This window comes from Phyllostomus hastatus, unplaced genomic scaffold (assembly GCF_019186645.2).
Source record: "Phyllostomus hastatus isolate PE091 unplaced genomic scaffold, TTU_PhHast_1.1 phas_scaffold_585, whole genome shotgun sequence".
NCBI lineage: Eukaryota > Metazoa > Chordata > Mammalia > Chiroptera > Phyllostomidae > Phyllostomus > Phyllostomus hastatus.
This window is the reverse complement of record NW_025334037.1, coordinates 17322096-17345353: the sequence shown is the minus strand read 5'-3', so window position 1 is coordinate 17345353 and position 23258 is coordinate 17322096. Positions and strand designations below refer to the sequence as shown.

Below are 23258 nucleotides of genomic sequence, written 5' to 3'. Positions count from 1 at the left end.
TCAACCAAATCATGGTTTTCACTATGTGTTGTCAATAAACCAATGAAATTTTTTTCAGTAATAAGTTACTTTGATTTTTGCAGTCATCTCTTTTAAAAAATGTATAACATTTTCTGTATTCAGAGGTCAGCTTTTGGGACAACCTCAAACATCAGGAACTATAAGTTAAAAGACATGTCTGGCAATAAGAAATGGTTCTTTAAGGTGTGAGCATTAAAACATACTTGAGAAGACCTAGACACCAAAATTATCCTTATTGTGATAGAATTAATCAATTCACTGTTGGTGGAAAAGGGCTCTCTAATTGCCTAATGGTAGCCATAGGAACAAGCCAACAACCACGGGAGAGAGTATGAATCACAGAGGAGAGAGCAGAGAGGAGGCCAGGAGCACGATGGCATGAACAGGGGCAGGAGTCTTCAGTAGGGACAAGGCTGCCAAACGGAGGCCACTGTCGTGGCGGAGGCTTCTCTCGTGCCCTGCCCCTCAGTCCCCCAAACGATGATATGAGTAGGCCATATTCTGATATAGCCTGGTGATATTGTCTCAACATTATTCAAAGTGTAAAAAAGCATCTTTAGAATTTATGCTTTTATTGTTCTATAACATATCTAATTAAAGCATACATTGGCTACCTAATAATTGCCTTAAGCAAATCCCATGACTACCCCTTCCCTAAAATGGTACTTAGACATTTCTAATGTAATTTTGTGGAACCACCATAGAGGCGATCTTACAGTCGAGTGGAAGACACACTAGCTGAAACCGTACGGAAGGGTGCGCGAGGACTCTCTCCACAGTAGCCCTTGCACACGTTCTTTAGCAGCAGAGGCAGATTATTGCATGGCTTTCCTGAGTGGGGGATAGTAACATGCGCCTCTCAGGAATACTTGAATGGCCTTATTTATGTTCATTTTAATGATGATGGTGACAGAAACAGTTGTAGGATTCACAACTGTGTACTTCATCAAATACTTGCACATACATTGTATCAATTAATTCTCATAACAACAGTGAAGTAAGCTTTTTTCAATGTTAGAGATGGTGATATAGACTCAAAGTCATTTAGACAAATATTCAAGGTCACTTAACTAGTAAGTTCTCAAGCTGGTATTGAACTCCGTACTTTGTCCATTGCATCATCACTTCCTCAAATGGTCCAGTGTGGCAGAAATGGCAAAATTACAAAGATTTGTACTCCAAAAAAATTAAATAAATTATCATATATGCATATGATGGAATTGTGCAGTAATTAAATAATGCTCATGGAACCTCAATGATGTAGAGAAGGCTCTCGATACAACATGAAAAGTGAAGTTTCTGAACAGAATATACTTATAAAATCAGTTATACTTATATGTTTTTATGTGTAAAGAAAAACACATGGTGTTTTTTTCTAAGTTGTAGGATAATAGGTAACTTTAAATTTTTTCTTATACTTTTCCATATTTTCTAAATTGTCTAAAATGAGCATGCAGAGTCATCAGAAAAAGTTATCCTGTGTAATAGTTACTTAAATAAATTCATATTGGTTGAGTTGGTGTCACCAGAAATTCTGATAGAAAAATTATAGATAAATTTGGGGTGAATGATTCCATGACCAATTATGAGTATATTTTCAATCTACTGCGTGGCACAGTGAGAAACAACATACTGTCTGCACTGAATCACAGGCAAGGACTTATGATATCCTGAAAAAATGACCAGTCGTGATGTTATGGAACTTTCTGTAGCCCAATGACTGCAGTGGTGCTGGAGGTAAGGACATCCGATGTATCCATTATTCTACTGTTCCCACTGGTTGTGTAAAGGACAGAGCTGACAGGTTTCCCTGTCAATGTTAAGATCAAGAGCTGGTCTGGGCAGGACTGAATCGGAACTGTCCAGCTCACCTCACTGTTGTCATTGGTTTGCTCATGTGTCCTGTTTATTATTGGGATTGAGGACTTTCTCAAAATATTTTTTCTTTGTCCTGGAACCATAAATTCAGGCAAAACATTTTGATCCACAATACCTGTGTGGTATCAAGTAAATGATTTTTCTGTTGAATCAGCGTGGTCAACAGAGTAAGGTGTTTGGTCGTGTTAAAAGAGCTAGTCAGTGGCTCTCAGTGGCTCTCAGTGTCCGATGTGATGGCCTTCCCTGCAGGAGGACAAGGCCATTGGGGGGCAACGTAATATTTGCCTGGTGGCCTGTGTACCATCTATTATATTTCCAAGGGGCACGAGTCAATCACTTTGTTAATCCTATTTTTGGCCCTTGCTTGCTGTGAACACTGCACAAGGACTACTGATAAGAGAAATAAAAAACAAAAGTCACGGTCTGTGCCCTGGAAAGGCTTAGAATCCAATTAGAGAAGTAAGCCACATACTGATATGAGAAAATATATATCACAATATATGAACAAATTCAGACTGATGTAGCACAAGCTGCAATGTTGTGGAGAGATGAGCACAAAGATGTAGTTTGCTCTTATCGTGCAAATTGTGGGGAGAAGGGGCGGTGTCATTGTATATCTCCTGAACCAGAAAGGGGCCTTTTGTATTTACCTGTTTATCATTACTGTACTTGACTCAATGCTTACATAGCATGTGGCAGGAATGCAATAAATATGGTATTTAATGAATGACTTAAATTAGGGAATTTGATTTTAAAGAGGCTGTAACAATCATACATACAAGAAAAACTACAACCAATAAATAGAGCATTTTACCAAATAGCCAAGTTATCTAATATTTAATGCCCAACACATGGTGTTCTGTCATTGCAGTGAGGGAGTATATGTTTTAGAAGTCTTCTAAAATTTATTACATTATGCATTTTTATATCAAAATAATTTACATTTTAATTTAAGTTTTAAATTATTTCTTCCCTGCAAAAATTGACTATATTCTGTGTATAATAAAGGGTGTATATCGAAAGTAAATTGCTTTATGAAGTTTTAAAGATGTTAATTCACTCCTGTAACCACCATCTAAACTAAGACAAAAAAAAAAAAAAACCATTCCTAGCAGCCAAGATGTTTTCTTCTTGCATCTTCTCATTAATAGTCCCCTGAGGAAACCACTATTCTGACTTTTATAACCATTGATTTGTTTGCCTGTTCTTGAGCTTCACCTAAATGAAGTCATACAGTATATACTCTCCGATGCCTGGCTGCTTCTGTGCAGCTTAGTGAGGTCCATCCTGTTGTTGAGTATCTTAATTTATTCTTTTACATTTTTGTATAGCATCCATTATAAACTGTGCTACACCATACCGCAATTTATTCATCCATTCTCTGATTGATGGGCATTTGAGTTCTTTCCAGTTAGATTTCAACTATTATGAATATATGTTCTTGTACATGTCTTTTGATGATATATGTACTTATTCCTTTTGGATACGTACATCTCAGAGTGGAATTGCTAGGACATAAGGTAGGTATATATTTTACTTTAATAGATGCTGATACGGTATTTTCCAAAGTGGTCAAACCAACTCCTACTCCTACCTGCGTGTATAGGGGTTCTACGCACCTCTTCATCCACACTTAGTACTGTCAGTCTTTATTTCAGTCATTTTGATGAGTGTGTATCGGTATCTCATTATCATTTCCTGGTCATTGTTACTAGTTCCATTATCCATGTGCTGTAGTTTTTTAGTTATCACCTCATTGTTGAGTTTTGGATTCAATTCCTTCAACGGATATTTATCAAGTCCCTGCCATGTGTGAGGAACTATTCTAGTTGTTGGAGATACTCCGGTAAACAAAACCATTACATTCGGTAAGAATATCTCTGCACACTATTTGGTCTTTAATATATCCCAAAGAATAAAGCATAATGGCTCTTTTTATTACAATGATAAATTTAAAAAAATGGTTTCTTTTTTATTGTATTTCCCCATTACCATTTACCCCCGCCCCACCCTCTTCCACCGTGAGGTTCTGAAGAAGTTCAGAAATCCACAGGAAGCAGCAGTGTGGGTTTTCCCTTCTGGCATCTCACCTGAGAGAACAGTGGGCTAGTGTCTGCCACTGGCCACTCTCTGGACCTTTGCGTGTCTCTTTGTTTCAAACTTAGTTGTTTTATATCTTAAATAACAAGACTGGACAGGTTGAGCTGAGGTCTTTTTCAGCCAGGAATTTGCCTCACTGATTTGTCAGAAGTCTGCAGTGTAGAGTTGGACCTCTACAGTCCCTCCTGGGGCCTTAGACTCTTACAAGCTCGGGGCTAAGGATGATTCTCTAGGGCAGTTTTTCAATATCACCCATGTTTGTAGTATTTCTGTCATTATATGTAATAGGGTCATGTGATCATGTTCTCATTTTAGGTGTGTTCCCAGGAATATCAAAGGGTCTGTATTAAAAGGATTTAGTGCACACAACAAGAACTGCAGCCATTGTTAACAAAGTCTCACAGACAAGTCTCCACACTCAGTAGCTTATGTTCAATTTTTACTTATCAGAGACCTATTGTAGGAACCCTATCATTCTGGTCTTACAACCCAGAATTTGAATAGCACTTTATAAGCATCACTTTCAAAATATATGGGGTCATGTTGTACCACTTGTGACCCAAACACTTAGATGTGGTGTGACCTCCTTGGTTAGTACTTTGATTCTGCTCTGTGGGGCCAGCGACCCTGAGGTGTATTGAGTGGCTAGAAAATTTCACGTCCCTTAACTTTGTCTATGGAATACTCAAAATAGCTTTCTGTTGTTCATGTTTTCCAGCCACAATAACTTCCCCACAGACACTTCTGGATCTCTGGCAGGGCTTTAAAATTACCCTCGCAAGCTCACCTACAGCATTTTATTGTCTAGCCTGAGGCGCCTACTGGGGTGGAAATGAATATGTCAGAATGTGACAGAGGTTTGACGCCAACAGGATTGTCGTTGTGCTTTGTATCCTCTTTCTCGTGGCTGTAACTGGCCGTGAAACTAGCGGACTGGCACATGGCCGAAGGAGGAGCTCACTTCCAGAATTCTACCACCACACAGTAGAAAGGTAGTGGGAAGGTGAGCAGATCACTCATTGACAAATAGTTACGCATTTATTTATTCAGTGAACACTTACTGATACCTGAGTGTGTACCAGGTAGAACATTATGAGTGAAATATAAAAAAAAATGAAACTTTTGGGAGCTGGCCCGAGATGCTCATGGTTTTGTCAGGGAAGTCCTGTAAATAAGTACATTCAATATGATATAGTGATTATTATAATATAGATCCTGACGGAGGTGCTCTAGTATACAAAGTAGAGAGTAATGCTTTTTCTGTGTGTGTGCATGCACATACATACATATCAGGGAAGGCTTACTAGAAGATATGATGTCCAAAATCAATTGTGAAACATGACTAGAACTTAGGAAAGATGGAAGGAAATTCCTGCCAGAGGAATAGCTTAGGCCAAGGAACAGTACTTTAGCGGAGCAGTGAAGTATATGGAAACCTCTAAGTAACTGACATAGTAGGATATATATTTGGGACATAGTTCATTGGAGAAAGATGGTATAGTTGGGACACACAGCTGGAAAGACAAGCAGACACTGGATGATTAAGTCCTTGTTTGTGATGCTAAGGAGTTTTTCCATAAAGGGTTTTAATTAGGAAGTGAAGGGGTTATAATTATATTTTTAGGAAGAAAATTATCAATACAAAAGGGATAAATCAGAGTGGGTTAGTTTTGGGAGCAGGAAGAATAGTCAAAAGGCTGTTGCAATGATCCAAGTGAGACCTGATGAGGCTCTGAATTAAGATGTTATGAGTGAAGGTAAAGAGACAAAAAAGGATTTGAAGGACTTTGCTGTCAGAGTTGGTGGGACTTTGGCTGAGTAAGGGTTTGGCTGGTTGGTGGGATTGGCTGAATAAGGAAAAGGAAGGTGTGGACCCTGGTTTCTCTGTTGTGTGATCAAATTGTACCATTTACCTGTATAGAGAAGCTTACCTATAAGAGGACCTATGTGTACTGGACATGCCAGGACATATAGTGAAGTTTAAAATACAGCCCTTTGGTACAGTATATGCTTCTTTACAATAATATGTATTGGACAGGAGGAATGGAGGAAAGATGAAGGAAAATGTATGGTCAAGCAAAGCACATAGATGGAAATAAATATGCTGAATACTCAACACTCTGGGAAGATCTATTAGGCTAGAGAAACCCTTCACCCTCTCCATCCTTCATTCCTTCACTTCTTTGGTGCAGTTTAAACCTAACCCTTCACAGACATCACTCTTTTTCTCTTGGTCTCCTTTTGAGTTTGCTGTTTTATTTACCCCCACACTCTCATGCTCACTATGAGAAAAGGACTGATTAACACCCACTGATCTTTTTTTAAAATTATTTTATTGTTGTTCAATTATAGTTGTCTGCATTTCCCCCCCACCACTCCTCCCCACCCCATCCACCCTCCCCTCAGGTTGCTGTCAGATTGTTCTTAATTTCAGTGTCTCTGGTTATATTTTCCTTGCTTTTTTCTTTTGTTGATTATGTTCCAGTTAAAGGTGAGATCATATGGTATTCGTCCCTCACTGCCTGGCTTATTTCACTTAGCATAATGCTCTCCAGTTCCATCCAGGCTGTCACAGAGGGTAGGAGCTTCTTCTTTCTCTCTGCTGCGTAGTATTCATTGTGTAAATGTACCACAGTTTTTTGATCCATTCATTTACTGATGGGCACTTAGGTTGCTTTCAGCACTTAGCTATTGTAAATTGTGCTGCTATGAACATTGGGGTGCATAGGTTCTTTTGGATTGGCATTTCAGGGTTCTTAGGATATAATCCCAGCAGTGGAATTGCTGGGTCAAAAGGCAGTTCCATTTTTTAGTTTTCTGAGGAAATTCCATACTGTTTTCCACAGTGACTCCTCTAGTCTACATTCCCATCAACAGTGCACTAGGGTTCCCTTTTCTTCGCATCCTCTCCAACACTTGTGTGTTGATTTGTTTATGATGGCCATTCTGACCCGTGTGAGGTGGTATCTCATTCCCACCCACTGATCTTGATCTTGTGCCACCACCAGTCAACATTTCCTCTTTGGAGTTCATAGTATTTGTCTATTCCACCCTTGTTGTACCTTTTGACATTGGCTCTGGACCTTGAGAACTCTCTGTTATATTTCTTGATAATATCTGCTTGAGATAAAAACAGTAAAATTTATCATTAAAGAAGGAAAAAATGATAGACTAGAGACAAAATTTGCAGCACACATGAAAAAGGCCTGATTTCTGAGTATGCCAAGCCCTTTCAAGTCAGTAAGAAATAGATAGACAGACACACTCACACAGCCCACACATTCAGTTTTTTCCAACTGACCCACACCTACGCTGCAGCAGTGTGGACGTGCCGAAGCAGGTGGTCAGTTTTGACCTGGGCCTCCAAGCTGCCGTGTTTGGTGTGGTTAGAGATACAAAAAGAATTATTAGACCACAAGGTGCTGGGATTAGTGTTCTTGAAATAAGTCACAGGTCATCAGATTTTGCTAAGATTCTTAACAACACAGAGAATCTTGTGCAGGAGCTGCTATCTGTTCCAGACAACTACAAAGTGATTTTTTGTGCGAGGGGGTGGGTCCAGCCAGTTCAGCGGTGATCCCTTAAACCTGATTGGGTGGAAAGCAGGAAGATGTGCTGGCTATGTGGTGACAGGAGCTTGGTCAGCTAAAGCTGCAGAAGAAGCCAAGAAATTCGGCATTGTGAATATCGTCCATCCTAAACTTGGGAATTATCCAAAAATTCCAGACCCTCAGCCCTGAGGCCTCCTACGTGTGTTACTGCTCTAACGAGACCATGCAAGGTGTGGAGTTTCACTTTATCCCTGACGTCAAGGATGCAGTGCTGGTTTGTGACATGTCCTAAACTTCCTATCCAAGCCAGTGGACGTTGCCAAGTCTGAGGGGATCTTTGCTGGTGCACAGAGGAGCGTGGGTTCCGCTGGGGTCATGGTGGTGATCATCCTTGATGGCCTGCTGGCCTTCGCCCTCATGGAGTGCTCTGCAGTCCTGGAGTACAAAGTGTAGGCCGCAAACAACCCCTAGTACAGTACTCCTCCTTGCTTCAGCATCTACATCATGGGCTTGGTCCTGGAGTGGATTAAGAACAATGGTGGTGCAGCAGCCATGGAGAAGCTTAGCTCCATCAGTTCTCAAATGATTTATGATATCATTGATGATTCTCAAGGATTTTGTGTATGTCCAGTGGAGCCCCAGAATAGAAGCAGGATGAATATTCCATTCCACATTGGCAACGCCAAAGGGGACAATGCTCTAAAAAAAAGATTTCTTGATAAAGCCCTTGAACTCAATAGGATCTCCATGAAAGGGCGTAGGTCTGTGGGAGGCATCTGGGCCTCTCTGTATAAGGCCATCTCGATGGAGGATGTGCAGGAGCTGGCAGCCTTTATGAAGAAATTTTTGGAGATGCATCAGCTGTGAATACATCCTATCCAATGTACACTCTACCCTTGAACCATGTCCAAAATTGAACGCAGCTCAGTGACCTCAAAAACTTAACCATGGTATTTTTCTCAAATGAATATGCTTATTATAGATTTTTCTTTTGTTTTTCAAAGAATAGCAAGCAAGATATCCACAGCTCTGGAAAGCTGGTGGAACATACTCCTTAATTTCAACTTGAACCAGAAGCTTTTAAAAAATCTTACTTTAGCTTTTCTAACAATTCCAGCTTATGTTGTCTTTGCTGCTGTTTTTTTCTAGCTAGATCTCAGCATTTAGACTTGCCTGTGGACTTACACAAAGTATTTCAGTTTTGTAGCATTGAAGGTGGGTGGGGTTCGTTAGTTGCCGAATCTTGATTCTTTCCAAAGTGACAGCACTGGGGACTCATGAGTTCCATAATTGTTAATTCAGGTCAACCTTGACCACGTGGTGAGTGTATAGGCATTCTAGGTTAAAGGGCCAATTAAAGATCTTGATACTGTTATTCTCATAAAGAGATAAAAATGACATACCATATGTTTATATAGCAAGGCCTGTTTTTAATATCAAATAGTTTATATCTCTATACATTTGTATTTCTAATGATGTGGTTCTCAGTAAAACATGTAGAGACTTTGGGAATTTGTTAGAACGTTATGCATTATAACACCGTATTTTCAATGGTTTTATCTCTCTTCTTCCTTCTGAAGCTGCTCCAAAAGATTTAGAAGCTCCCCAATTCACTTTTATTTTCCTTTCAGTAGGTGGAAGAGAAGGTTTGTTGGTTGGTTGGTTGGTTGGTTGGTTCTTTACTTTTCAGTTTTGCTGTTAAACTAAAAAAATCTCTGTTAAACTCCCTTATTCTTTGTTCACTTGACTGTTCTCATTGTGGTGTTTGCCCAGAGTGGTAAAAGTGCTGTGAACTCTGGAAGATCCTTGTTGAAGAGTCTTTTCCCCTGTCGTTTATCCACTGTCAGTGTTTTATGTTGAATACATGAAGGACATTAAAGTTCTAAAACACCTTTAAAAAAAAGAAAAAAATAGACAGACAATAGAAAAATGGGCCAAGTATATAAATAGTAAATTTACAGAAAAACAAAAAAGGCCATGAAAATAATGTAGTGTTAAATGAACTTACAGATAACTTAAAAATGAAAATTAAAACGTGACGTAAGTTTTCACCTAACAGTGTGATAATGATTAAAAAGGATTCCCACATCTGGAGCTGGTGAGGGTGTGACTAAAATAGGTATTTTCAGACATTCTTAGTGGGAGTGCGACTCAGAAAATTCGTTGGAGGGTGATTTGGTATGTATCAAAGTGGGGATTAATGTTAACAAGTATTTGAAACTAAATATTCAGTATCATTCATTATGGCAGTGTTTGCACTTAACAGTTTGGAAACAACCTAAAGGTCCATGAGTAGGGAACTGCTTAAATTAGGGTAAAAAATTGAGTTAAATATCATATGGCACATTGATAATGAGTTGCGTGTATGCAGTGATTAGCATGGTCTTGAATCATTATTGCTGCGAGTTTGCTTTTGCCATCACGTTTTATAGATTGAGCACATTCGATATTTTGTTCCCTTTGTAGTCTTTGCTTGAAACATGGAGTGATGCTAAAAATCTGACAGATAGAATGAGGCAATGACACTTCCATTGGTGCCCTTGCAACTATCCTCCCCTTGTGGGGTAAAGGGCTCCAGGATCTCTTTTCTTCCCGGGCGTTCCCACAAGCCCAGTCACTTGGCGAAATCAAATTTCTTTGTCCACAAACAGAACATGTAACTTACAATGTATTTGCCAGTATGTCTTGCTGTGAAATGAAGAATGTAGAGTTACTGACTGAAAAGGCGTCACGTTGATCTGTAGGGAAGACACTCACGTGGGATAGCACAGGGGAGAAGGAGGATTTTCAGTGTCACATCTCGGTTCAAATCCTTGCTGTGCCACTGAATAATCATGTGCCATTGAAGATGTTATTTAATCTTCTCTGAGCCTCAGTTCCCTTATCTATAAACAGAAATAATGTAGCTAACCTTTTTAGCTGAAATCTTAGATACTATATTAATCACCTTGCATGGAACTAGAACACAATACAGGTCCTCAGGGAATGATAACTCTTCCTAAAAGGGCATTCCTACCTGACTTTACGGTAGGTGCCATCTTCACCGATCAGATCAGTGATTTACATGGTACTCTCTATACCGATTTGGTAGAACATACCCTTAAAATAAATGTTTCAGTATTTGCAACTATCCCGTATTACTGGTCACCATATCTACAGGGTTACGTAGGAATAACGCAACATCGAGGGTCCTTCGAGATCACCGTTTATTTCGGTCAGCTTTGGTAAATGTGGCAGGTGAATAGTGGCCTCTCGCAGATGTCCCCACCAAGTCCCGGCGGTCTGTGCATGTGTAACTTCATACGGCAAAAGGGACTTTGAAGATGTGATTAAGTTAAGGGTTTTGAGGTGGAGAGATCAACCTGAATTATCTAGTTGGGTCCAGGTAGTCAGTCACAAGGGTCCTCGTAAGAGGGAGGCAGGAGCTTCAGTCACCGAAGAGGATGTGGTGGTGGAAATCCAGGGAGAGACTACGTGACCGACAGAAGCAGAAGTTGGACTGATGGGGGAGTTTCTCTTTAAACCAAGTCTGCAGGACAGTGACTGTGCGCTTTGATTTTTTGACTAGTGTGGGACTTCAATTTGTCTGCAAATCAATCTCCTTATTTTGTGCTGCTATATGAAATTCATGGCCATTTATCCAGGACATTCACTTTGATTTCTTTTTGATCTCATAATAAAGAAACATTTATCAGTGTATATTTTTAACTTCATATAATCACTTTCTTCATTAACTTCTAATTTTTTTTTAGCTTATGTACTTTGCTACATGTGTTTTTTTCTATTTTATTTGACCTGCTTTCAGGAGAAGGTTGTAACTAGGAACTTTGAGTGACTTCTTTTTCTTGTTCTGGCTAATAATTTCTAATCATTAATCTTGCCAGTGCCTTTTAATCCATTAACAAGTTAAACATCTTTTCACAGTAGCTGTGTGCCAGGTACTTGTACTTGGCTTTGAAGTCACAGGGGTCAGCAAGACAGATATAGTCCCATGGAACCTCTAGTTGCCCCTGCAGCAGGATTGGCACACCTGGCTGTCATGAGATGTGGCGTGGTTGTGCTTTTTAAATTCATTCAACAAGTATTTATTAACCTTGACCTGCATGGCTCAGTTGGTTGAGTGTTGTGCCATGAAGCAAAGGGTTGCCAGTTTGGTTTCTGGTTCAGGGCATATGCCTGGGTTGCAGGCCTGGTCCCTGATTGCAGAGTGTGCAAGAGGCAACTCATCAGTGTTTCTCTCATGCATTGATGTTTCCCTCCCTTTCTCCCTCCTTTCCCTTCTTTCTAAAAATGAATAAATAAAATATTTAACAAAAACAAATATGTATTAAGCACCTACTATGTGTCAGGCACCGCTCAAAGTGCCTGATGAACAGGCAGATAGGATGTCTATGGTCAAACAAGTTTTAAGCTTTCAAATGTGGGGTATTTGGGGGTAGGAGACCACAGCTCAGGGATGCGGAGATGGGGAACAAACATGTAAACAATGGGTTAACAAGAACATATCAAGAAATGAATTAAAACAGTGTGACTCTTTTACCTTGGGTTCTTTAGGAAACAGAGCCTGAGAAAAAAGCTTACATGATAATACTTTCTTGGGGGCACAATTCCAGGGAAGTGACAGTGAGGGGAAAAAGCAAGAGAGACAGAGAAGGAGAGTGAATCAATTCAAAGGGATGCAAAACCGAACTAGACACGGGTTTGCAGCAAATATAGTGGGATGCTCAGGGTGTTTCCAGAAAGGACGCATGAAGTTTCTGCATTTCAGAGCATCATCTAGAAAGGTGGAGAAGTAAGGCTGAGTCATTGATTAGCTACTTCCTTGCCATTTCTAGTCTGTGCTAACTTTACTAATTGTCCTGCAAATTTTGCCAGGCAGCCTTTGGTAAAGCCAGAGTCAGAATCTGGGCCAGCCAGGAGGCAAATTTGGCGGTCTGTCCTTGTTAGTCGGCACTGTCCGTGGGGCTTATTGGCTTCTGAAGGTTATAATGGTGGCTGTGGTCAGAGCTGTATGACTAGAGGAACTGTAATGACTGGTCACTCAGGCCATTCTGGCAGGGAAGCAAGGTAAGTAGCTGAAGGGCCATGGTGGCAAGGGGCAGATAAGTGGGCCTATGGGCCTGTGGTGGGGCACAGACTGAATCCAGTATAATTAGGTTATACAGTGAGTGACTGGGTGGCTGGTCCAAGGACGGCCTCTCTAAGGAAGTGGCATTTAAGCCAAGACTTGAAGGACAAGGCTAATCGAGCCACAGTGCAGAGATAGGGAACCGCAGTGCAAGAGACCCCAGGTAGAGTGAACACAGAGCGCTAGGGCAGAATCAAGAAGGGAGGGAGAGTGGGCGGGGCTGAGCTATGAGGACGGGCAGGGAGTTGGTTATGTGAGGCTGGTAAATCAGTTGGAGGAGCTGTGATTTTATGGGAAGTGTGCTGTAAAGTGTTTGGAATGCCTTAAGCAGGGGAGTTAAATAAGCTGATGTATACTTCAGGAAGATTGCCCTGACTCCCCGGGGCAGAATGGATGCAGGGAGGCCAGTGAGGAGGCATTTGAGGGCATCACCCAAATGCAAAAATGAAGGAGATTTTTATCACCAATCTTCTATGTTTATAGTTCTTGTTTGGCATAAAATGCTTGATATGATTATTTAAGTGAGCAATGGTGTTGATGCTTGTCCCTTGAGATTTTAGGTTCAGTGTTATTAATAGCCTCAGATTACCTGCTAAACATCCCAAACGCCTCCAAGGTGATCCCGTTTTTGAAGCAGCTGGTATTTTATGAGACAACCCTAGTCTTCATTTCATAAATCCAGCCAAGCTTTTTTCCCTCTGACAACCCACAACATTCAGTGTGGAACATAACTTTGTGATTGGCATCCAAATTTTAAAGCAGGGCAGATAACCAGGTTTTGACATACTGTTATTTTATTTTCCACACAATTGACTGCCTTGATGATGAGTCTAAAATCTTGCAGATTGCTGAGCAGAGTTTTGGAAGCTAGTGTTTGGTGGTGAATGATGGAGAATATTCATTTAAAAGTTGAGAATTTCTCCGCTAATTCTCACCATGTATCTTGAATGTGAATTTAACACTTGTTTATTTGCTCCATAGAGATTGAATTAGTCAGGGTGCTCAGTTATAACACACAAATCCAACTGGCTACCTTGACGAAAATAAAACAAAACAAAAAACTATAGGAATGACAGAGAATCAACAACAACAAAAAAAGGTTGGGGGGAAGAGGCTTGGAGAAAAGGCAGAAACCTGGGACAGCGGAGACTTTGTGTGTCTTTGGAAAACTCACTCCAGATGGAAAGTCCAGGCAGGGGCAGCTGAGGCACTGAATCCCAGCTGTGTGTCTGTGCCCTGTGCTCCCAGGAAGGGTCCTCCCCTTGGTTTCCAAGGAGACAGAGAACTACCCGCCACCAATACATCGTTCAGTGGGGAATGTGTCCTAAATTACCCTTGAATTAAAAAGAAATTTGGATAGCAAATATTTTTTTATTTATTCTTTAATTTTTAAGAAGAATCTTTGGATTGAACTTAGTGGGATGACACTGGTTCACAAAACTATGCAGGTTTCCAGTGCACAACTCAATGAGACACCATCTGCACACTGCATCGTGCCCCCATGGCCCAAAGCAAAGTCTCTCTCTGTCCCTGCTCATCCCCCCTTTGCCCACCTCCACCTGCCCCCACCGCACTTCCCTTCTGGCTGTCTCCACCCTGTTGTCTGTGTCTATGTGTTGTATGGATATGTTTTTTTTTTTTTGCTTAATCCCTTAACCTTCTTTCTTCTGTCTCCCCAATCTGCCTATTCCTTGGTTCCATGCCTCTGTTTCTGTTTTGTCTGTCAATTTATTTAGTTCATTAGATTCCACATATAAGTGTGATCATATGGTATTTGTCTTTCTCTGACTGGCTTATTTCACGTAACATAATGTTCTCTAGGTCCATTCATGCTGTTGCAAAAGGTAAGATTTCTGTCTTTTTTATGACTAAGTAGTATTCCATCATGTACATGCACCACAGTTGTTTTCTTCACTCATCCACTGAGGGACACTTGGGCTGCTTCCAGATCCTGGCGATTGTAAATAATGCTGCTATGACCACAGGGGTGCATATATCTCTTTGAGTTATTGTTTTGGGTTCCTTCAAATATATTCCCAGAAGTGGGAGCACTGGGTCAAAAGGCAGTTTTATTTTTAGTTTTTTGAGCAAACTCCATACTGGTTTTCAGAGAGGCTGCACTTGTCTGCATTCTCACCAAGAATGCACAGAGGTTCCCTTTTCTCTACATTCTCTCCAGCACTTGTTTGATTTATTGATGGATAACCATTCTGACCGGTGTGAAGTGGTATCTCATTGTGGTTTTAATTTGCATCTCTCTGATGGCTAGTGATGCTGAGCATTTTTTTCATGTGTCTATGGGCCATCTGTATGTCCTCTTTGGAGACATGTCTATTCAGGTTCTTTGCCCATTTTTTAATTGGGCAAAGTTGTTGAGCCCAATTCTTGAGTTCTTGGTATTGCACTGTATAAGTTCTTTATATATTTTGGAAATATATCAGACATATCATTGGTGAGTATGTTCTTCCACTCAGTGGTTCCCTTTTTCATTATGTTGATGGTATCTTTTGCTGTGCAGAAGCTTTTTAGTTTGATATAGCCTCACTTGCTTACTTTTTCCCTTTATTTCTCTCATCTGAGGACATATACTGGCAAAAATATTGCTATGAGAACTTTTAAGTTTTTAGAATTTTTAAAAAGCAATTTTAAAAAGGAGAAAAAGCAAGAAGAAAAAAAAATTTACTGCAGAGCTCATTATGTTTCCAGCACTTAGATTATGCCTGCATTTAATTGATAACCAACAATATTTCTTAAAAATGAATTTTTTTATAACCTCAGAGACTGCTGCTGTTATTGTTGGCTCCCTAGCTCAATAAAATGCACTGGGTTCTTTAGCTACAAAATACAAATCTAAGCACAATTCCTTTCATCACACTTAGCCAAAAAGACCTGTGTATTGCAATATAATCTTTAATAAAATTAAAATTTGATAACTTTAGCTATCAAACAGCTATCTGGAAACACCCAATGAGCAAGAATTCTTGAGAATGTCTCCAGTGGTGGGAGTACTTTAAATGCCTTGTGACTCGAAGGGGTGTCTCACACAAGAAGTTCACAACTGTTATGGCTATGCATGTATATATTTCACAGTTCTCTAAACTGGCATAGCACAAAACATATCATAGTTTGGAGAGTAAAAAATCCCTAAGTCTATTTAAAAAATGCCATCTGTGAAATTGTGAATTGTTATTAAAATTAAGAAGGCCACATAATGCCATTTCAAGACATATTTATACAGACAGCACATTAATGAGATTGGCTGTTCCTTTGACAACTATGCACATCCTAACTTGATGAAACCTTGGTCAGATGTTTTGGGGGAGGGGGCTGCCACCTTTGCTATCTAAAAAAGGTTGTGTGTGTGTATGTGTGTGAGTGTATGTGTGTGTGTGTGTGTGTGTGTGTGTGTGTATAGATAAGCCTGGGAAACTCTTGTAGGATTGATTGTAGTAATTGGACAAGGTTAATGGAATTTGTTTAGGAGCAAGTCTTTTCCTCAGGAAGTTAAATCTTCAGTACCTATGGGAATGGGCATCAGGTGACGTAACGTCACACTGAGGTAGTAGTCACTGGGATCGCTCCAAATTCCTCCTCATTTTTTTGTAGTCATAGCTTCCTTAACAAAGTAAATTTACTTTCTGTAATTTTTCACTGTAGAAATGTTTTTTTCCTAAATTAAAAATTATAACAACAATTGGATTTTGAAAGTAATTCATTATCCTTCATGCATTGACATGTAATCTTCACGGTCACTTGACTTTCCCTTTGAGACTTGAGTGGTGCAGAAGGTTGGATTGATTACTTCTCAGGTCTCTTCCAGTTTGTAAGAGTCTATGATTATTTTAAATGTACATTATTTCTTTGGTATTTTATCATTTGTTAATTAGTATGTGTGACTGGGAAAGTCCTTTTGTTATAGCTGCAGGTTTATGGACTTGTTTATATTGATGTCAGTAGGTAGGCAATATTATGGTTAGAAAATCTTATTTTTAACTTGATCTCATTAATTCAATAATAAATGGCAATTCTAGGAAATGCCTCTAGTTCTTTTAAAATTTAAGATATAACTCCTAGTGTTTATTCTTACAACTGAAAAAACCTTAGAATTTTTAGACTGAAGCTGATAATTATTTTTTTCAAAAGATGTTAGGAAAAAGATCTGGTTGATGGGTATTAAAAGTATCATCTTGGATCTGAAGTTTAGATAATAGGAAAAATATATAATTAAAAAACTACTTAAGAAGCATGATAAGATTTATCTATATATGTGTATCTAAGCTATTTTGTGCATTTTACATGATGGAAATCTGTCACTCTGACCATCAGTTATTTTCATTCAATCATTTGTTTTTCTTTTATCAATTACTCTTTCTTAATGTATTATATAAAGTGAAATATGCCAAATGAATTTCTCACAGCAGAATAAATCTTTTGAGAGATTACAAGCCTTTCAACTATATCCATTTAGAATGATTATTAGATCAGTTGAACTGTCTATAAGCTTGCCTTGATGGGCTGCAATTTGGCAGTGCTATACACATGAAACTGGTTTGAACAGAAGTTTCAGGGAAGGAAACTTTCCCTGAAACGATCTGTGATTGAAACCCGGTTCTGGAGTCACAGATGCTCCTGGCCAAACATTTCAGGCTCTCTGCTCTCCAGACTTTGTATGACTGCACTCAGAAGCCTCTGGTGAATCACATGACTGGCTCTGGCCAGTAAGTTGTAAATGGACAAGATTGTCACTTCTACGATGACCATTTATTTCCTGTTGGAGACCCTTCATAACTTTCTTCCTCTCTGCCACTGAGACTGTTGGGGGTAGTGGCTGTTGGGGGTAGGAGCTGGATGACTAACCCAGTCAGTCTGTCTTCAGAGTTCGCTCTCCTAATCTGTAGAAAACTGTTTCCTCAAAGGATTTGCCTTCCCTCTTCTCCATTTTTTATACCATGTTAAGTCTGGTTTAATATACCCATCAGTGTGCGTTTACACAGTTAGCGTTGTGCTGAGGGTAGCAGTATACCCGAGATCTATGAAACCGTGTTCCTTTGAAGGACCTGTACTAGTTGGCAATGGAAAAAATATACAAATATTAAATAATTAGTGGGAAACAGCACCTATAATCAATGCTAAATTGGACAGTATAGGCAAATCGTAAGTTCATAGATTGTTAGAGTCAAAGGAAGTGACTTTTGAGGTCACCGAGGCCACTGTGCTTGTTTCACAGATGAGCAGCTTGACAGCATATAGTGAGGTGCTAATTGTGTGTTACAGGAAAAATAACAACCAAAGGAGCTTAAAGGGATTGGGGGTGGGTGGGTGCATCACAAAGAAGTAGAGGAAAGGAAGATCCGTGTTGATAGTTGTCATCAAAGAAGGATTCACAAGGGAAGTGGGACTTGATTTCAAACTCAAAGGACGTGAAAATTACGTTTGAGCAGGTTGTAGGTGTGTGTGCTTGCATGTGTATATGAGTGCACATATACTCAGGGCATCGTTTGAATAAAGGCATGGAGTGACTGGAGTAGAAGGTGTGTTGTTTGCTTGTTTACTACTGTATATCCAGTGCTGATTTGATTGGTGGTGGACAGTAGGTATTTCAAAAGATATGGGTCTTTTGAAGACCCGGCATCTGAGCCTCACCCAGGTTAACTGAACCAGAATCTTTAGAGGTTGGCTGGGGGCATGAGTATTTGTTTAACAATCTCAGTCTCAGGCAGGATTGAGAACTACAGAAAAGTATGGGCATAGTGTCTTCTCATAATGGTACCATTTAGTAGAGAGATAAAACACACAGGAGTGAAAATAAGTGTGTGGTTAAGAGTCTATGGTCAGTGCTGTATAAGCAGAAAACGACATAATGAAATGGAAGGGTTTAAGATGAGATGAGATAGATGGATAAGAAGGGGGAGTTGGAAAGACAATTTAGAAAGCAATTATAGTAATTATGGATTAGAAGATTGAAGCCTAGCCTAGGGTGCTCTTTCTGGATATAGGAAGGAAATTTGTAATTTGAGAATTTTCACAAAGGCTTGCTCACTGGTAAAATCTAAAGGACGAGGAAAAAAGAAGTCTAAGTAATTAGGTGGCAAATCCATGACAAATGAAAGGCTTCTTATTAAACTTTTTAGGGTGATGTTTGAGTATTAAAACATAGTATTTACTGAAAAACTAACTTTTAACTTTCAACAAGTCAACATCTAAACTAATTATTTTTTGGCGATTTCAAAATCTTATATTGACTTGTGGTAAGAGTTATTTTCCATTGATAGGTTTGCTTGGACATCCAATTATTTTTCCTTCATTTATGCTTCAACAAATTTATGTCTCTTTTTCAACTCTCTTATCATCACAAGTGGAGTAAAATATAGTTGCATAATAGTTCAACTTAGCAGAAATTCATGACATGCGTTTCATAGACTGTATTAATTAGTGTTAGATTTGACTGCAATACCACGGACCACCTGCTTAACTGTGGCTTAAATCATTATATGATAAGGCTGGTGGGAGGAAGTTGCTGGTATTATTAGTTCAGAAACTCCAGGATATCACAGTGAAGTCTCTGAGATTCTCTGTCCTTCCTCTCGTGGTCCAAGGACAACTACTAGTCATCATGTGTATTCCAAGAATCAAGAAGAAGAAAGTGTGGTAGGGCATAGTTTTCTTGGAAGTCCCACAGTTTGTATTTATATATCATTGGCCGTGCCTGCTTTTGCAAAGGAGGCTGGGCAATTCACTGTTTTGACCAGGCACAACGCCCAGGGTTTTGTTAATTAAACAGTCACCCAGGCTAACCGTAAGTCTGTGTCTCTCTGTGTGTGTCTCTCTCTTTCCCTCCCCTCTCTTTCTCTGTTGCTCATTTTCCCTCTCTCCCATTTCTTTATTTTATACTTTATTCTTTTAAAAATATGTATTAAGCACCTACTATGTATCAGGCATCTTTCATAGTGAATGCGACAAACATGATTTGTACTTTCTCGCAGCTTAGAGTCTGGAGTGAGACAGGAGGCAAACAATAGCACACACGTTTGTTTTATTACTCACAGGGCAGGGCAGAAGTAGGTTTATAGTTGTTCAATAGAAAATAATGCAATCACTAATGAATAATAATACAAGGATAAGCTCTATTTCACATACTCACAACTGTGAACCTACTTTTGCCCTACCCTATACTTACTTAATAACTTTATTAACTCATTTAATTCTCCCAGATAAAGGTGGTCATTATTGCTACCCTCATTTTACAGATGGGGTAACAGAGAAGCGCGGTGATGTCCTAGTATAGTTAGGTATAGTAATGTCCTCTAGGAACTTGTAATTTACCTGAAAAGACAAAATCAATATTCTCAAAATGTGTTAAAGTCAAAACGACTAAATCAGAGTTGAGATGCCTAGAATAAGAGGAATAATGAGGCCTCTGCCTACTTCCCCTTCATTACATGTCATTTTCCTCTGCACTCCACGTGTTAGCTACACTGGCCTTGTTTTCTTTACTCAGTCACCCCAGACTCCTCACGGCCACAGCACAGCGCAGTCTCACTGCCTGGAATGCGTTTCCTTCCCCTCTTGGCCTGGCCGACTACCTCGTATCATTCATATGCCAGCCTGAACACCACTTCTCAGAGGTGTTCTTTCAGGCTAGGTGAGGGCGTCTTCTTTTTTATTAAAGTGTATTTTATTGATTATGTTATTACAGTTGTGCCAATTTTTCCCCTTTGCCCTGGTGTGCACAGTACCCACTTCCCTTCAGTAAACCACGCCCCCCTTAGTTCATGTCCATGGGTTGAACATGTGATTTCTTTGACTTCTCCCTTTCCTATGCTATTTTTAATATCCCCTGTCTGTTTTGTGCCTGCCAGTTGTGCTTCTTAATCCCTGCACCTTTTCCCCTTTCTTTCCCCTTCTCCCTTCCAACTGATTACCCTCCAAATGATCCCCACATCTGTGATTCTGTTCCTGTTCTGCTTGTTTGCTTAGTTAGTTTAGGTTCAATTGTTGATAGTTGTGAGTTTGTTGCCTTTTTAATGTTCATACTTTTGATCTTCTCCCACAGTCCTTTCTGTTGTGGCACTGACCAAAACTGGATTTAAATGGCTTCTCTTGTTATTTTAAGTTTATGTCCTTCGATGGACTGTAAGCTCTGTAAGTGTAGAGTATATGTTTGCATTTTCTTTCGCTGTATTCCCAATGCTTCATAAGTCACAGGCTCTTAAATATTTGTTGAATGAATGAATGACAGATCTACTCAATGTAGGGTCTGGCTGATCTGTAACGAGTGTATGGAAGAGGTGTAGTTTTTGTTGTCAGGAAGTAAATCCTGAGTCTGCATTATTGGAGAGGAATTGAGAGGGCACTCTAATTGGCAGGAATGCTTTAAATTTTAGTATTAACAATTATACTGGAAGGGCTGTACAAACATTCACTTTCTTTAAATATATACATGCACATATATGTGTATATATATTTATTTCAAACATATGTATGCATATATTATGGAAGATTGTAGTAAAAGCACACGTCAGATGTTTATGTGTCAAATGTTAACATGCTACGGAAAAACCAGTACTTCAACTTGTGCTTCTGGGTGAACTTTATTTCGTGCAGTCTCAGATTAAACATCTTTGACTTTGAGCATGTTTGCTTGTTGATGTTTTAATCTGAATGGGAAAAATTTGCTTATGGTGAAAACCTAAACAACACCAAAAAGTCACCCTAAAAAAATAGCAATCCCACTACTCTTGTTCCCTAGTTTTGGGCATTATGCCATAACTTAACTAGAATCATTTCCCAACTATACTAAACTCAGTTTTTTTAAAACATTTTTTTGGTTATTCTCATAGGACAGAGTTTAATTCAAATACATAGCCATTCATTTTATGAAGAATATTTCTTAATCTTTTTGAGAACGACTTTTTTAGGGAAAATATAATGCATGCACTCAGTAAGAAACAACAGAATTTTACAAAAGAAGTTCATGTTTTATCCAACTCCCAGAAGCGACCACCATTATTAGTTCTTCAGGTATCTTCCAGGCATGTTCCACTCACAAGCAAGCTTGTCAGTGGATATTATTTTTCTCCTTTTCCTCCTCCTCTTCCTTTTCATTCTCCACTAACTGTAGCATGTCATTTATACTCCGTGGTACCTTTTTGCTGGTAATAATTTTTGAGAAGCATTTAGTGCCTTACATATCTGCCTTATAGTATATAGATGTACCATAATTTATTCATCCTGCCCCCTGCAGATAAATGTTTGGTGTACGTCCAATCTTCAATTGTTACAAACAGTGCTGGAATGAATATTCCTGTATGCACCTGTTGGGGCCTGGCATGAGTCTCTATAGGTAGTATTACTAGAGGTAGAATTACTAACTGAAAAAGAACAAAATTGTTACAGATATTATGGAATTGCCTTCCCCAGACAATAGTGTTTGTGAGTGGCTATTGTTGCTACCCATTGATGATATATCAGTGGTTTTTGTTTTTGTCAATCTAATAGGTAAGCAATCTCACTGAGTTTTATTTTGCATTTCTCATAAATAATTTCAAATATCCTTTTATATGTCAAAAAGGCATTTTAATATTTCACCTCTCATGACCTTTTTCTTTATATCCTTTGCTCATTCTATTAAGTTATTAATGTTTTTTCTGGTTGGTGTGTAAAACTCTACATATTAAGGGAATTAGCTCTGTGTTTTATATGTACTGTGTATAGATTTGAATTTCTTTCAAATATGCTGGATGCTGTAGTGCTAGAGTGACCTTTAAAATAATTCGAGCCCTGCATGAAAAAAGAAAACTTATAGCAAGCTTTCTCTTTTATTATCCATGTACCCTGCTCAGTTTAATACTTGGTGAATTTACATAATAAATTTGCTTATCTTAGTCTAACATTTACTTATTGAGTAAGTAAACTTTACTCAATAAGTCAACAACCTAATTGGAATAGTATGCTTATAGTGTAATAAGTGCAGTTCCTAAGTCTAACCTATTATTCATTTCCCATTGAACTGGAATTAATTTGGGGCCCACTGTACTGTGTGTAGCTATCAGGGTATAAGTCAGATTGTGTTGTTGTTGCTCTTTGCAAGTTCTAGATGTTTTTTGCTGTAACTTTAGTATTCATAATTAGAAACTCGAGCAGTCATTCCATAATTTTAGTGATGTAACTTTGAAATAAATCCTTTATTTTATTCCAAAGTTGTTTGGATTTATTTTGCTGAGAAGTATCCTAAAATTGCAATGAAAACTATTGTAAAACTATTTGCAACTATTTTATGTGTGAATCAGAGTCATTTCAATGCTTAAAAACAAATACAAAAAATTTTGATGCTAAATTTGACAAAATACAAAAACAAATACAAAATTTTGATGCTAAATTTGAAATAACTCATAGATCTTTCTAGTAGGAGTGCACCATCATGTATGCTAATTAAAAAAAGTAGGAGGTCGGGGATTCCAGGATGTAATGCAGACTGTGATGACAACAATAAAAATAAAGTTAAAAGAAAGGAATCACCTGTATTTCAAGTGCGTGAAACAATCTCACTGGAGGGGATGGGAAGATAAGATGCTGATTTA

At 38.9% G+C, this 23258-nt stretch overlaps 1 protein-coding gene and 1 pseudogene across 1 annotated transcript in view; both read left to right on the top strand.

Annotated features, from left to right (window-relative positions):
- The window catches only part of DCDC1 (doublecortin domain containing 1), a 352665-nt gene that overhangs the window by 83204 nt on the left and 246203 nt on the right, over window positions 1-23258 (top strand). The window lies entirely within an intron of this gene.
- Window positions 5747-8417, top strand: LOC123809891 (annotated as a pseudogene).